The 13,120-nt window shown below is 40.2% G+C and overlaps 1 long non-coding RNA gene across 1 annotated transcript in view; it reads left to right on the top strand.

Moving 5' to 3' along the window:
• The first annotated feature begins 9,609 nt into the window (after positions 1-9,609).
• The window catches only part of LOC107969218 (uncharacterized), a 31,713-nt gene continuing 28,202 nt past the window's right edge, over positions 9,610-13,120 (top strand). Inside the window, exons 1-3 of the long non-coding RNA XR_001710895.4 lie at positions 9,610-9,917; positions 10,569-10,649; positions 11,122-11,249. This is a non-coding gene — a long non-coding RNA (uncharacterized LOC107969218). The remainder of the gene's footprint in view (positions 9,918-10,568; positions 10,650-11,121; positions 11,250-13,120) is intronic.

Raw genomic sequence — 13,120 nt, 5'->3', positions numbered from 1 at the left:
AGCATATTTCAGAAGAAAGAAGAGAAATTAACTGAAAGAAAACCTTAATTTCCTTGCATAAGAAATAAATGCAGAAGTTCCACCTCTAGAATGGCAATGTGAAGAGTTCCATGGATCTTTTATAAAATTGTTGAAAATTATAAAACCATCACCTATGTCACTTGAAAAGCCATAATGGTACATAGAAAATGATGAAGTATTTATTCAAGAAAATCTACTGAAACTCACTAAGAACAGTGAGAGTTTTTTTTGCATTTGATCCACAACCCATTCTTACCTCTCTTTCTCACAGCCTATCTTGATATAAACTCTACTCAAGGCAATGTAGCCAAGAACACAGGATTTTTACTAGACCCCACTGGGGGGCTATAGTATCTTTCTGGGAGTAACAGTACATCAGAATTTTCTGGGAGTAGCAGTACATCAGAATTTTTCATTTCAACCCCCACCTGCTGCCACTACCTTTTCTTGAGGTTAAGCTTTTGCTGAATGTGGCCAAGAAGTGGGATGTCACTTCTTCCTACCAGCTCTAATTCACGGAATGAGGACTGTTTAGGTGCAACACACTGAGAACACTGAGCCCTGATTGCCTTCTTTCTGGTTTGTCTGTGAGGCAAAGTTCTCATTCCAGGAGTGGCAAGCTGAGATTACCAAAGGCTACTTCTCATCCCAGTGACCCAGTCTCAAAGTAGGGCTGTCACTCCGAGAGGAGAATGCTGCTCTCTTTGCTGCAATCACCAGAGCCAAAGCTCAGAAGTTCTGCCCAAAGGAAAGGGCAGAACATACAGCAGAGAGTGTAAAGCTTTTCCCAAAAGAAGAGTTTGGGGAAATTCAACTATAAGGGTACTTCGAAAAACAATGAAGTGATGGTAAAAAGCAAATAAGAGAGACTGGCACTTTATTAGAGACATATGCTTTGAAACAAAGGTCAGCTATAGTTTACCAGGAAAAAGACAGCTAAGAAGAGCCCTTCTGGTGTCAGGAAGAAGTTTCAAATGCTGAACAAATGAAAAGACCTGAAATAATAAATAAGACTGCCAATATAACAAAAGCCGTAAATACATAGTATGTTTCTTTTTATCTTTTTAAGACATAAAATTATGTCAAGTGTGTTAGTCTGTTCATGCTGATACATATATATACCAGAGACTGAGAAATTTGTAAAGAAATTTATTTCTCATAGTTCTGCAGGCTGGAAGTTTAAGATCAATTTGCTGGCAAGTTTGGTGTCTGCTGAGGTGCCTTGAATACTGCATCCTCCAGAGGGAGTGAATGCTGTATTTTCATACGGTGAAAAGGATGAAAAGGCAAAGGGTCCTAATGTCCTAATTCCCTCCAGCCCTTCTATAAGACACTCATACCATCCATGAGGACAGAGCCCTAATACCCTAATCATATCCTCAAGGTTCCAGCTCTTAATGCTGTCACATTGAAACTAAGTTTCAACATGAACTTTGGAGAGAACAAAACAACAAACCATACCATCAAGTAACAGTTATAACAATAAATTATTGGGTATATAGCATATATAGATGTCATGTGTACAGCCATAATAGCACAAAAAGGACAGCCAAAGTACACAACAGTGAACAAAAGTAAAATTTATATATACATATATGCCACTAGAATTGTTATCCACCTAAAATTGATTGTGATGTCTGCAGTAAACCCTAAAGTAACAATTAGGGGAAACATTGAAAAAATATAGATAAAATATTAAATTTAAATTAAATGTTTTATAAAAAATACCTAATTCAAAAGAAAGCAGTAAAGGAGGAATAGAGGAATGAAAAGACATAAGGTATACAGAAAACTGAAGTAAAATGATGGATGTAAATCTATACTAGTAACCTCAAGTGAAAATGAATTTATTCAAATAAAAGATTGTCAGACTGGAGGAAAAACAAATTAAATAAACAAGATCCAGCTACATGTTGTCTGCAGAAGACACACTTCAGATCCAAAGATGAAAACTCATAGAAAAAAAAGGATAGAAAAGTTATATGATGCAGGCAGTAACCACAAGAAAGCTGGAATTGTTACATTAATATCAGAAAAAAATAGTCTTCAAAACAAAAGGGGTTACAGAGGTAAAGAGAGATATTTCATAAAAATAAAAGGGCCAATATCTCAAAAATAAATAATTACAAGCATACATATGTGTGATGAAAAGACTTCAAAATCCATTGACATAGAAACCTCCAAAAATGAAGGTTAGACAATTTAACATACTTCTTGCAGCCTTTAATACTTTCACAAATGGATAAAATGACTAGGCAAAAGATCAACAAAGAAATAGAACACTTGAACAATACTATAAAATAACTAGAGTGATTAGACATTTAAAGAACACTGTAACAACAGTAGATTCTCAAGTGCACACGCAACATTATCCAGGAATACCATATCCCAGGCCATAAAATAGACCTCAATGAATTTAAACATTGGAATCATACAAAGTATATTTTCAGACAATAATTGAGTAAAATAATAAATCAGCAATAGGAAAATTTGGGAAACTCAGAATTATGTGGAAATTAAACAACATGTTATTAAATAACCAATGGGTCCAAAAAGAAATAAGATAAATTAGAAAATACTTTAAAAAAAGATAAAATACTTTAAGAATGCATAATATCTCTTACGTGATGCAATAAAAGTAGTTCTCATACTCAAAAATAACATTCTCTAACCTGCCACCATAAGGCACTGAAAAAAGAAGAGCAAATTAAAACCACAGCAACCACAAGGAAGTATTAGGGATATACAAATTAGTGAAATACAAAATAGAAAAACAATTGAGAACCTCAACAAAGCCAAAAATTGTTTCTTTGAACACATCAACAGTGGCCACAATTTAGATAGACCGACCAACAAGAGAAACTATTCAAGTATTAATGAAATTTTTAAAAGGACACTAAACTTAAATAAAAAATTATTATAAAAGTACCTATGAACAATTATATCTAAAATTTAGATATTTTTTAAGAACTAGACAAATTCTAAGAAAGGTTCAAATTAGCAAAAATGAGTCAAGGAGAAATATAAAATCTTATCAGGTAAACAGATAAAGTTAGTAATCAAAACTACCACCTCAGGAAACAATGACAACAGCAACAAATTCGAGCCAAGAATGCCTCTACCAAACTTTCAAAGTTGAATTAATACATTTACAAACTCTTGCCAAAAAAAAAGAGAATACACTTCCCAGTTTATTCTATGAAGCTAGTATTACCCTAGTAACAAAACCAGACAATAGCATCAAAAAACAAAAACAAAAACACAGAACAATATCTTTAACAAAAATAGATGGAAAAAATCCTCAGCAAAATGCTAATGATCAAAATTCAGCAATACATAAAACATATACTATAACCAGGCAGGACTTATCTCAGGAAGGCAAGAAAAATGTAAAATAAATGCATCATTACATTAACTAGAGTCAATTATATTTTCATTTTCCCTATTACCTACTAAGTTGCTTCCAGTTTTACAGTATTTCGTACTGCCATTCCTAGACTCGTATCTGGACTGTTTCACAGTATCGACTTTAGAGAATATAGAGGGATAATCTTGGAAACAGAGAAACAATATTGTTCATTGATTTTAAAATCATATATATATACACACACAAATAGTCAAAAAGTCATTTTAGCCAAAATGAATTCCATGTCAATGAAAATGAAATAACGAAATGATACCATCAATCAAAAAGAGATGAGAAAATGGAGGAAATGAATATTGGAAAATAGAGTCACTGCCTTAATTGTTGGATTTCTAGTAAAGCAGGTAAACAAATTAAATTCTCTTCTGTAGAGTTATCCTATCTAGGGCCACATGTCTTTAACCTGGCACCAACAAAGTACTAAAACCATAATAACAAAACATTCTTTTATTAATTCCATATTCATCAAATGATTTTCTGGTATACATTTGGGTCCTCATGTAACTATCTAGAAAGAACGCTTTTGTTAATTTAAAAGGAATATTTCAGTTCCTACAGCATTTCTTTACATTAACTGGTTTAAACACCAATCTCTGTTTGTTAGTATACCCCTAGCAAAAACTGGATTAATAATCAGGTATCTGGGCAGGAAATGCTGTGCCCCGGGGTCTACTAGCAGTGAGTGAGTAAGGAAATGATTCTTTGTGTCTTTCTGCAGTAAGGCATTCATAGCTTCTGTTTTACAAAGCATAATTATAGCTACCATTATTTTGGAGCCATAGATCTTCAGTAAAAGGCTATATTTGTGTGCAGAACATTTGATATAAAAAGTTAAGGCTTCCAGTCTCATTTTGTTATAACTTTTCTAATTATATGGTATTGTATTTTCAGATATGAGTACACACAATGAAAACAATTAAAAAAACAAAATTACCATTCACAGTTGGCCTTCTTTCCATCAAATTGGTCTCATGTCATATAAACATAGTTTATTTTAGAGATGCAGTGTTCCTTTCTATTCATAGCATCATCACTCAAGATGGTAATTATTATGGTGAACACTTGGGTCATTACACTGGATTATCCTTTAACAGATTGCTATGAAATTGGATCTTATCCTTAAGCTCCAATGTATGGCCCTGATAATGTTGAAAATGCAGTCCTCATTGTACCTAACCTTAGGAAATGAATAAATGGCTATTAGGAGTCCTGGCTCCCTTTGTGCTTTTATATTCCTGAGAGCGTAGTTTTATAATACTTCACAGAATAAGACTAATTGTGAAATATTTGGATGTAAGTTGATTTGGATGTCCCTGATTACACAATATCTGCATGTAAGACAACACACTATTTTCAATTATGATTTTGTCAAGTTCTCAAAATACAGGATTGACTTCTAACAAACTGTTTCTGTGTGCTGGCATAATACCATTTGTGCTATTTTCTTATATTTATTCTGTATATTAAAAAGGGATATTAATTAAAAGGGTTTTTGTGCTTTAGACAATAAATTATGAAAGTTTACTCATAAATATGGTGGACAATCATTTCATAACAAAATATGACATTCTTTTATGTATGTCTCCCCAAGGGTAAAGATCATTCAAGCAAAACTATCTCCTGTATCGGTATTTATTCACCTAAATAGACTGTTTTGGTTAAAATTTTAATGAAAAGTCATGCTTATATTACTACATAATTTTGTATATGCATGGATATTTATCTGTTCAAAGTAGAGATGTAGTTGACATGAAGGGATGTCTACCTAGTTCACGAAAGTATGACCATGAAAATATCATTTCTATGATACTCCCTCATTAGGGAGCTATCCCTTTCTCACTCCAGCCTTCAAACTGTAATGTCAGAGATCATAGTATCTACTTCCCTGTGCAGTACTTTTTGCTCCAAGTAATAGATCCGTGATCTGAGAATAGTCAAAGTGCATCTCAGATTTTTCAAGAGTTGGAGAGAGTGAAGGTTTCACTTCTGATGGTATATGTTGTAAGAATGAGTCTGTATCTGTCAGTGCCAAATTAAGTAAGATGGAATAAGAATAAAGCTGATGCTCAGAGAAAGGGGAATGACTTAGAGGTAGTATTGACTATTTAAAATGCGTCCTGAGGTCAGACCCACAAATGCATTTTGTTATTTTATTTCAATACTGATAAAACCTTCTTTTCATGGTTATAGTTAGTTCAAATTAGTTTTTTTCTATTTCAATTGAAATAACAGGTGTAAAAAACCACAAAAGTACCCCATTTCCCCTTGCAAATGTATTGTTCTGAAGCTAGACTGATGTTGAAATACTCGAGGTCAACCTAAAATGATACTGTTTTACTGATGCCTTCACTTTTAGTATATTTTCCTTAGATTTCACAAGAGGTAAAAACATGTACTACAGATGTGTTACACCTTTTGAGGTTGCTTGTAGTCTTCATATCTGGTGTGTGTGTGTGTGTGTGGCTGGGACAGTGGAACACGATGGAAAGACTGAAAATGATACAATTCCAAAAAGCTGTTTTTACAGTGTGAAGCCTAGCCTCCGAGTAAAATCCCAATACTATCACGCAAAAAATTACTAGGTTTGCACCAAGTATGAATAGGTTGGAAAACTAAAAAGGCCTATGAGGCCCTATAAGAACCACCTTATTAGTGTTTAATAAAGGTAAAGGTAAAGTACAACAGAAATAAAATGCAGGAAATCATTGAATGTCTGTCTTTCAGGAACAGAGGCTTTCTCCCTAAAGATCCTTTCTCAGTCTCACGGACACAGTTTATCTGTTTATTATGAACCTTCAAGATTTGAGCTTACTATAATAATTGAAAGGAAATGCAGAAAAGTCTTTACAGCAGGCTCCCTCATACATTGTTGGTCATATACTTCTTAAGCCAAGTTGTGTAAACCATCAAACTAAACATTCTCAACGATGTAGACCAGTTGGCACTAAAAGCAACATTATGAATCACTAACTAGCACATGCCATTTTCATCTTGCTCACGGGTCAGTGTTATGCTTCCGATGCATCTCTAGATATAAATATCAAGCTGTTCCAGTCCAACTGTGAGAGCCCTCTCTTATGTAGCCATACATTAACATATATGAGAATATAAGATGTGTTGAGGAAAAAGTATCAAAGGATTGAGAAATCTACGTAAATTTTAAAAAGAATTAAAAGAAGACCAGGCTATATTTAATGTCATCAAAGATAATTCTAGTGCATTGGCATTATTTTTTCACGTGCCTTTTCTTTCTTTTCCCCTTGACTGATTCTCTAACTAGTTTTAAGCAATTTTATAGAATAATCTGCGTATAAGGCACACATTTTAGTCCAGTTCAGTTTTACAAATTTATAGAGCTAAATAACCACCTACACAACCAAATATAGAATATTCCCTTCACCTACACATTTATTGCACGACCTTTGCCAATGAATTCCCCACTTCAACCCCAGAAAGGTTTAATGCATTCTGTCTTTAAATAATTTCAAATTTTATTTACGTGGAAGCATACAATATTATTTAGTATCTGCCTTCTTTCCTCTAGTATATGATAAAAATTCACTTTTTTTTTTGTACAAACGAATGACAATCCTTCAATTGTAAAAACTAAACAACATGCCACCCAACTAATCACATGCCTTAGGGTATATTTCTGAAATATAAGATACATTTTTTAAAAGCAACTTTATTAAAAATCAGGGCTATTAAAGTATATATACAAATACAACACTAAAAAATAAAGTTACGTTTCCAGGCCGGGCTCAGTGGCTCACGCCTGTAATCCCAGCACTTTTTGAGGCCGTGGCGGGCGGATCACGAGTTCACGAGATTGAGACCATCCTGGCTAACACGGTGAAACCCCGTCTCCACTAAAAATACAAATTAGCCGGGCTTGGTAGCCTGCGCCTGCAGTCCCAGCTACTCGGGAGGCTGAGGCAGGAGAATGGCGTGAGCCCGGGAGTCGGAGCTTGCAGTGAGCTGAGACCATGCCACTGCATTCCAGCCTGGGCGACAAAGCGAGACTCCGTCTCCAAAAGAAAAAAAAAAAGCTTCTGCAAAGCAGAGGAAGCAATCAGTAGAATGAAAAAACAGGCCGGGCGCGGTGGCTCACGCCTGTACACCCAGCACTTTGGGAGGCTGAGGCGCGCCGATCATGAGGCCAGGAGATCAAGACCATCCTGGCTAACATGGTGAAACCCCGTCTCTACTAAAAATACAAAAAAAGTGTCCTGGCGTGGTGGCAGGCGCCTGTAGTCCCAGCTACTCGGGAGGCCAAGGCAGGAAAATGGCGTGAACCCAGGAGGCAAAGCTTGCAGTGAGCAGAGATCGTGCCACTGCACTCCAACCTGGGCGACAGACCGAGACTCCGTCTAAAAAAAATTAAATTGAATTAAAATTTAATAAAAATGAAACCACCCAGATAATGGAAGCAAGTATTTGCAAACCATGCATCAGACAAGGGGTTCATACACAAAATACATAAAGAACTCAAACTACTGAAAAGCAAACATACAAATGATCTTATTAAAAAAATCTACCCCAAACCTTTGTCCCCCACCATTATTTCCCTACTTTCTTTTCCAAACGGCCTTTGGCCCCCTCCCTCTCACCACCCTTTCTCTTTCACCATCTGCCCCCAAACTTCATCATTTTTTGCCCACCCTCATTTCACAAAGCCGCCTCTACTCTCCTGCTCAACACCCTTTTCCCCATCCATCTACCCAAACCCTTTCCCCAGTTTCTTCCCACCGTCTTTTCCCCTTATCCCTGGCCACCCTCTTTTTCCCCGTCCCGCTCTCATCACCCTCTTTTGCGCCTTTATCTAAGCAAAAACATTTTCCCCCGTCTTTTCCCAAAACTCTCTCCACTCCTGCTGCTCACTACCCTCTTTCCCTCCTTCATCCAACCAAAAACTGTTTTCTTCATCGTCTTTCCCCGTTCCTCCTTGCCATTCTCTTTCCCTTCTCCATCTACCCAAAAACATTTCCCTCCGTCTTTTCACAAAGCCTTCTCCCCACGCCTATTCACCTCCCTCTTTCCCCCTCCATCTACACCCCAAAACTTTCCCCACCATCTTTTCAAAGTCTCCCCCCTTTACCACTAGTGCTTTTTTCCCCTCCCTCTACCCCAAACTATTTTTCCGTTGTTTTCCCAACCCCCATCCCTGCTACCTCTCGCCACCCTCTTTCCTCCTCCCCATCACTCTCTTTCCCCCCTCCATGTATCAAAACACTTTTCACCCACCATCTTTTCTTTCTTCACCGTCCTTCTTTTCTACCACTGTCTTTTCACAAAACCTTGTCTTCCTCCTGCTGGCTACCCTCTTTTTCCTTCTCCCACTTGCTACCCTCTTTTGCTTAACCCAAAAACTTTTCCCCTTCACTGTATTTTCTCCCCACTGTCTTTTCACAAAACCTTCTCTCCCTTCCCCCTCCCTTTTCCCCCATCACCTCCCTCTTTCCTCCGCCCACTTGCCACCCTCTTTTCCCCCTCCATCTACCCTTAAACTTTTTACCCACCCTCTTTCTGCAAAATCTTCCTTCCCTCCCGCTCCCCACCCTGTTTTTACACCTCCATCTACCCAAAAACTTTTTTCCCCACCATCTTTTCGCAACGCCTTCTCCGGCTAAGCTATCCTTTTTTCCCTTTGGCCCTAACTACCCTCTTTACTCCCCTCTATCTATCCCAAAACTGTTTTCCTTCTCCTACCAGCTCCAGCCGCGCTGCTCTCTCTCCGTCACTGCCAACAACCGCAGCGAGGCGAGCCGCGCTCCCGCTGCTCCAGCCTCCAGCATACGGCCACCGACTCCTGCTTCCTAGTCCTCTACGTTGGGCAGCAGGCAACCCGACATAAGATCCAGGAACTTGAAAAAACGTGTTCCCGCTTCAGCATCATTTAGATACTGCGGTAATGCCCACGGAGGTTCCTGGACTGCATGTCTTGATTGGATGAGAAAAAAACCTCCAGGCTTACTCCGATTGGACTTTATGATCATGTTCTGATTGGGTGAGAGCAAGTCTTAACACAACCAATCACAGCATGAAAATAAAGTCCAATCAGAGTAGGCCTAGAGGTTTTTCTCTCATCCAATCAGAACATGTAGTCCAGGAACTGCATTTGCATAACCTCACATATAAAGCATGCTGAGGTGGCGTCAGGTCATTTCAGGCTCTTCGGTGTCGAGCGGAGGAGCAGCTCTGTGTCCAGCTTAGAGGACTGGAAGAGGCCGCAACCTTCTGCCTGCTGGAGGGTGGAGGATGGATGGAGCCTGGAGCCTAGGTCACTACCTTGCTGCGGTTGGTGGTGGCGATAGAGCAGTAGGAGAGCGGTCAGCAGCAGGAGGACTAGAAGGAAGAGGCACTGCCACATGCTGGAGGCTGGAACCTGTGCCACCATGGCTCGCCTCGCTGTGGTTGGTGGTGACGTCGGAGACTGCAGCTCAGCCACGGTGGTAGACATGTGATGGGGTAGGTGAGTTTTCTGGGCCTGCCCTGTATGTCTCTGGGGGCAAGAGTTGGGTGTCCTATTGGGGTTCACCGCTAGAGGCTACCCTGCCTGTGGCAGTGGTCTGGTTTGGGGCACTCTCTGGGGTTGCATTGCTGGTGGTGGGGCAGGTTGCCTGGCTATCTGGGGCTATACTGCCCGTGGTGGCAGGGGTGGTGGGGGGAGGCAGATTGTGTACACTAGCTTGTATTGCTGGTGGCTGGGGAAGGATTAGGGGCGCTATCTTCTGCTGCACTGCCTGCGGCAGGGAGTGGGTTGGGTGGAGTTATCCGGGGCTACAATGCTGGCAGTGGGGGGTGGTTTAGGGGCGTTGTTGGGTGCTGCACTGTCTGTGACTGGGGGGTGCACCATTAGGAGCTGAACTGCCCATGGCTGGGTCAGATTGTGGGCACTATTGGGTGGTGTGCTCCCTGAGGTGTGTGTGGGGGGGCTTTTGCTGGGGGGTATTGGGGTTACATTGCCTGAAACTGTAGGGTGTGTTGGATGTGCTATCCAGGGGCTACACTGCTAGTGGCAGGGAGCAGATTGGGGGTGCCATGGGGGCTACACTGCCAGCGGCATTGGCGAGCTGAGGAGGTGGCAGCGGCAGCGAGAGCAGTGGCCTCCTTCTTCTCGTAGCTTCCAAGTAAGGGATCGTTTTCCTCTTCTCGGACTCCAGACTCTCGAAGGCGATTTTCTCCGCTCGACCTGGATTGCACGGTAGGGCCTCCATACCCACTGTGGTTTCCTGGTCTGCCCTCATGCTTTGTGTTGCAAAGACCACCTGGGACTATCGGGCAGGGAGTAGTATGCACCATGGGGGAAGTGGGAGAGACAGGGCACTGTGGGTGGAGGTGTCAGGAATGGGAATCAGCTCTTGGGTGGGGAGGGCTGGCTGGGTCTGAGTTTCTCCTACTCAGGCTCCTGGAGGAGGGCAGCCTTGGTGGGCCCAGCAATTCCTGGCCAGCTGGACTTGGCCAGGGGCCGGTTTCAGTGAAGGCACTCACTCCCACCCCAGGCCCCAGTTCCTGGCCAGCTTTTGCCAGAAGGAGAGGTTGGACTTTGGAAGGTGGGTGTGAGTGCCTTCAATGAAACTGATCCCTGACACCCAGTCACCAGCATAACGAGGTGAGGCTCTAATGGTTCCAATCCCTGAGTCCTGTTTTGGGCTTTTCTTGCTTTGCCTGCCCAGCTGCTCCAAGCCAGGCTGAAGGAGGAGAAGGAGTCACCGCCTGTGGTATGGTCGAGCAGATGACGTGGCTCTGCAGCTTGCCTCATGCAGTTGGTGTTGGAGATGGAGACCACAGCTCGACTGGAGCGGTAGGAGGGCACCCATGGGGGCCTGGTGGTAGGATCCTGGTAGGGTGGGCTGGTACATTGAGGATGACTGCTTGTATTGGCATTGGTGCTAGTGGTGGTAGCAGTAGGAAGTCTGGGGGCCGGGAAGGGGGAGTAGGAGCACTGCAGGGCCCATCCCGTTCTGGGGTGGGGAGGAACCTGTGGGTGCTGTAACGAAGGCCTCGGTGGCAGTGTTGGTGGTACACCTAGGACAAAGAGGAGTCCTCCCCCTTCTCCTGCAGTCTCTGGAGTGTGCCCTCCTCCTGCTGGTGCCTGAGCTAGGCGTGAGTGGCAGCATTATCTCATTCTTAACAAAATTTAGAGGGTGACTATTGGTGTATCCTTTTGCTTGTTTTTTGTTGTGATACTCTTGGAGTTACTCAAATTTTATGAATCGAGGAGGGGATAAAAAGTGTCATATGATAGGCCTTCTAATTCCCATACCTGTTCTTTTTCCTTTCTTCCATTGTGTATTTTCTTTGCATTTTCTTGTTTCTCTTCGTTTTCTTTTGCTACTGCTTCTATTTCATGTTTGTATTCTTGTTTCTCCTCCTGTTTTTGTATTTTTATGCCAAGCAATAGCCTTAACAAACCAAAACTGAGTTAAAAATAAAATACTTGTCACTGTTGTGTTTTTTAAATAACTGATTCCTTACTATGTTTTAGAGATGAGGAAAAAAAATTAGTTGTATAATTAGTTACTTGAATAGCTATGCTTTCATAATTGTGTTAGCCCACTTATGCCTAGTGTTCCATGCTAAGCATGAGGAAATTATTTATATCTTACTGTTAAATGTCATCGGCAAGGTCTGATTTTTAACTTAAGCAAAAATTCAAAAAATTGCAACCTCTGGCATAAATGGACTAATGTGTTGTGTTATTCAAGGAATCAAAAAATGAAGCATCACATAAAGTATTGGTAGCAAACAGCCATTTCATCTCTGTCACATATTTTTTTCTGGAGCTATGCAAGAGTCACAGAGGTAATAAGTTCTAATTTATGAGATGATTAAGTGAACCATATTCCCTTCATTTTTTTTTTCTGCCACCATTTTCAAGAGTATTGTCATCTGCATGGCAGAGGGTTCATCACCACATCTTTGCAAGAGGAAAAAGAAGAGGGGAGAATCGTGTATAATGTTGTAAGGCAAACATTCACAACCAAAAACAAGGTTTTATTAACTTTCGCCTTTAAGAACCTGCAGTGTTTAGCCCTCTTTGATTCCTAGTATTATTACCTTTGGTATGAACTCTTTTATTAAACTGATCACTCTAGAAGTTTATGCATTTTGTATCATTTTTCAAGCCAACAGAAATGTGTAATGCCTATAATTCTGACACTTTAGTTATTTTTAAGGCTATGAACATGTAAGATACTGTTGGTGTATGGAAGAATATGTATAAATATCACTAGGTAGCTTATTTTGAAGAGATAGTATCTAAATTTTTGTCCACAGTAGATTGGTTGCAGTTTCTTAGGTGTGTTTCTTAATACTTTGCCTCAACGTTTTAAAGCATGTAGAAATTTGAATACAGTTAAACTGCATATAGTTCTTTGTTTATAGATTTAATATTTCTAAAGACTAAAGACATCACAGCTCCCTTTAAGATTCAGTAATGTTAATAAAATTTTAGAAATATAGGGTTAGAATCCAACAAATTCGGAGGAAAATTGTTAAATTCTATAGCTGTAGAGCAGGAATGAAACCCAGGTTCTAAGCTCTAAGGGGGCCATGAGGTACCATACAGGTGCATCAGTGACTGGGCATAGATTCAGAAAAATTACAGGATGGTTAAGAGAGTGAGCTGTGGAGCCCAACTCTATGTAACATGAATTTTTAAACTGCATGGTG

Source organism: Pan troglodytes, chromosome 19 (genome assembly GCF_028858775.2).
Source record: "Pan troglodytes isolate AG18354 chromosome 19, NHGRI_mPanTro3-v2.0_pri, whole genome shotgun sequence".
Lineage (NCBI taxonomy): Eukaryota > Metazoa > Chordata > Mammalia > Primates > Hominidae > Pan > Pan troglodytes.
The sequence above is the reverse complement of the archived record's forward strand: the minus strand, read 5'-3'. Positions and strand labels throughout refer to the sequence as shown.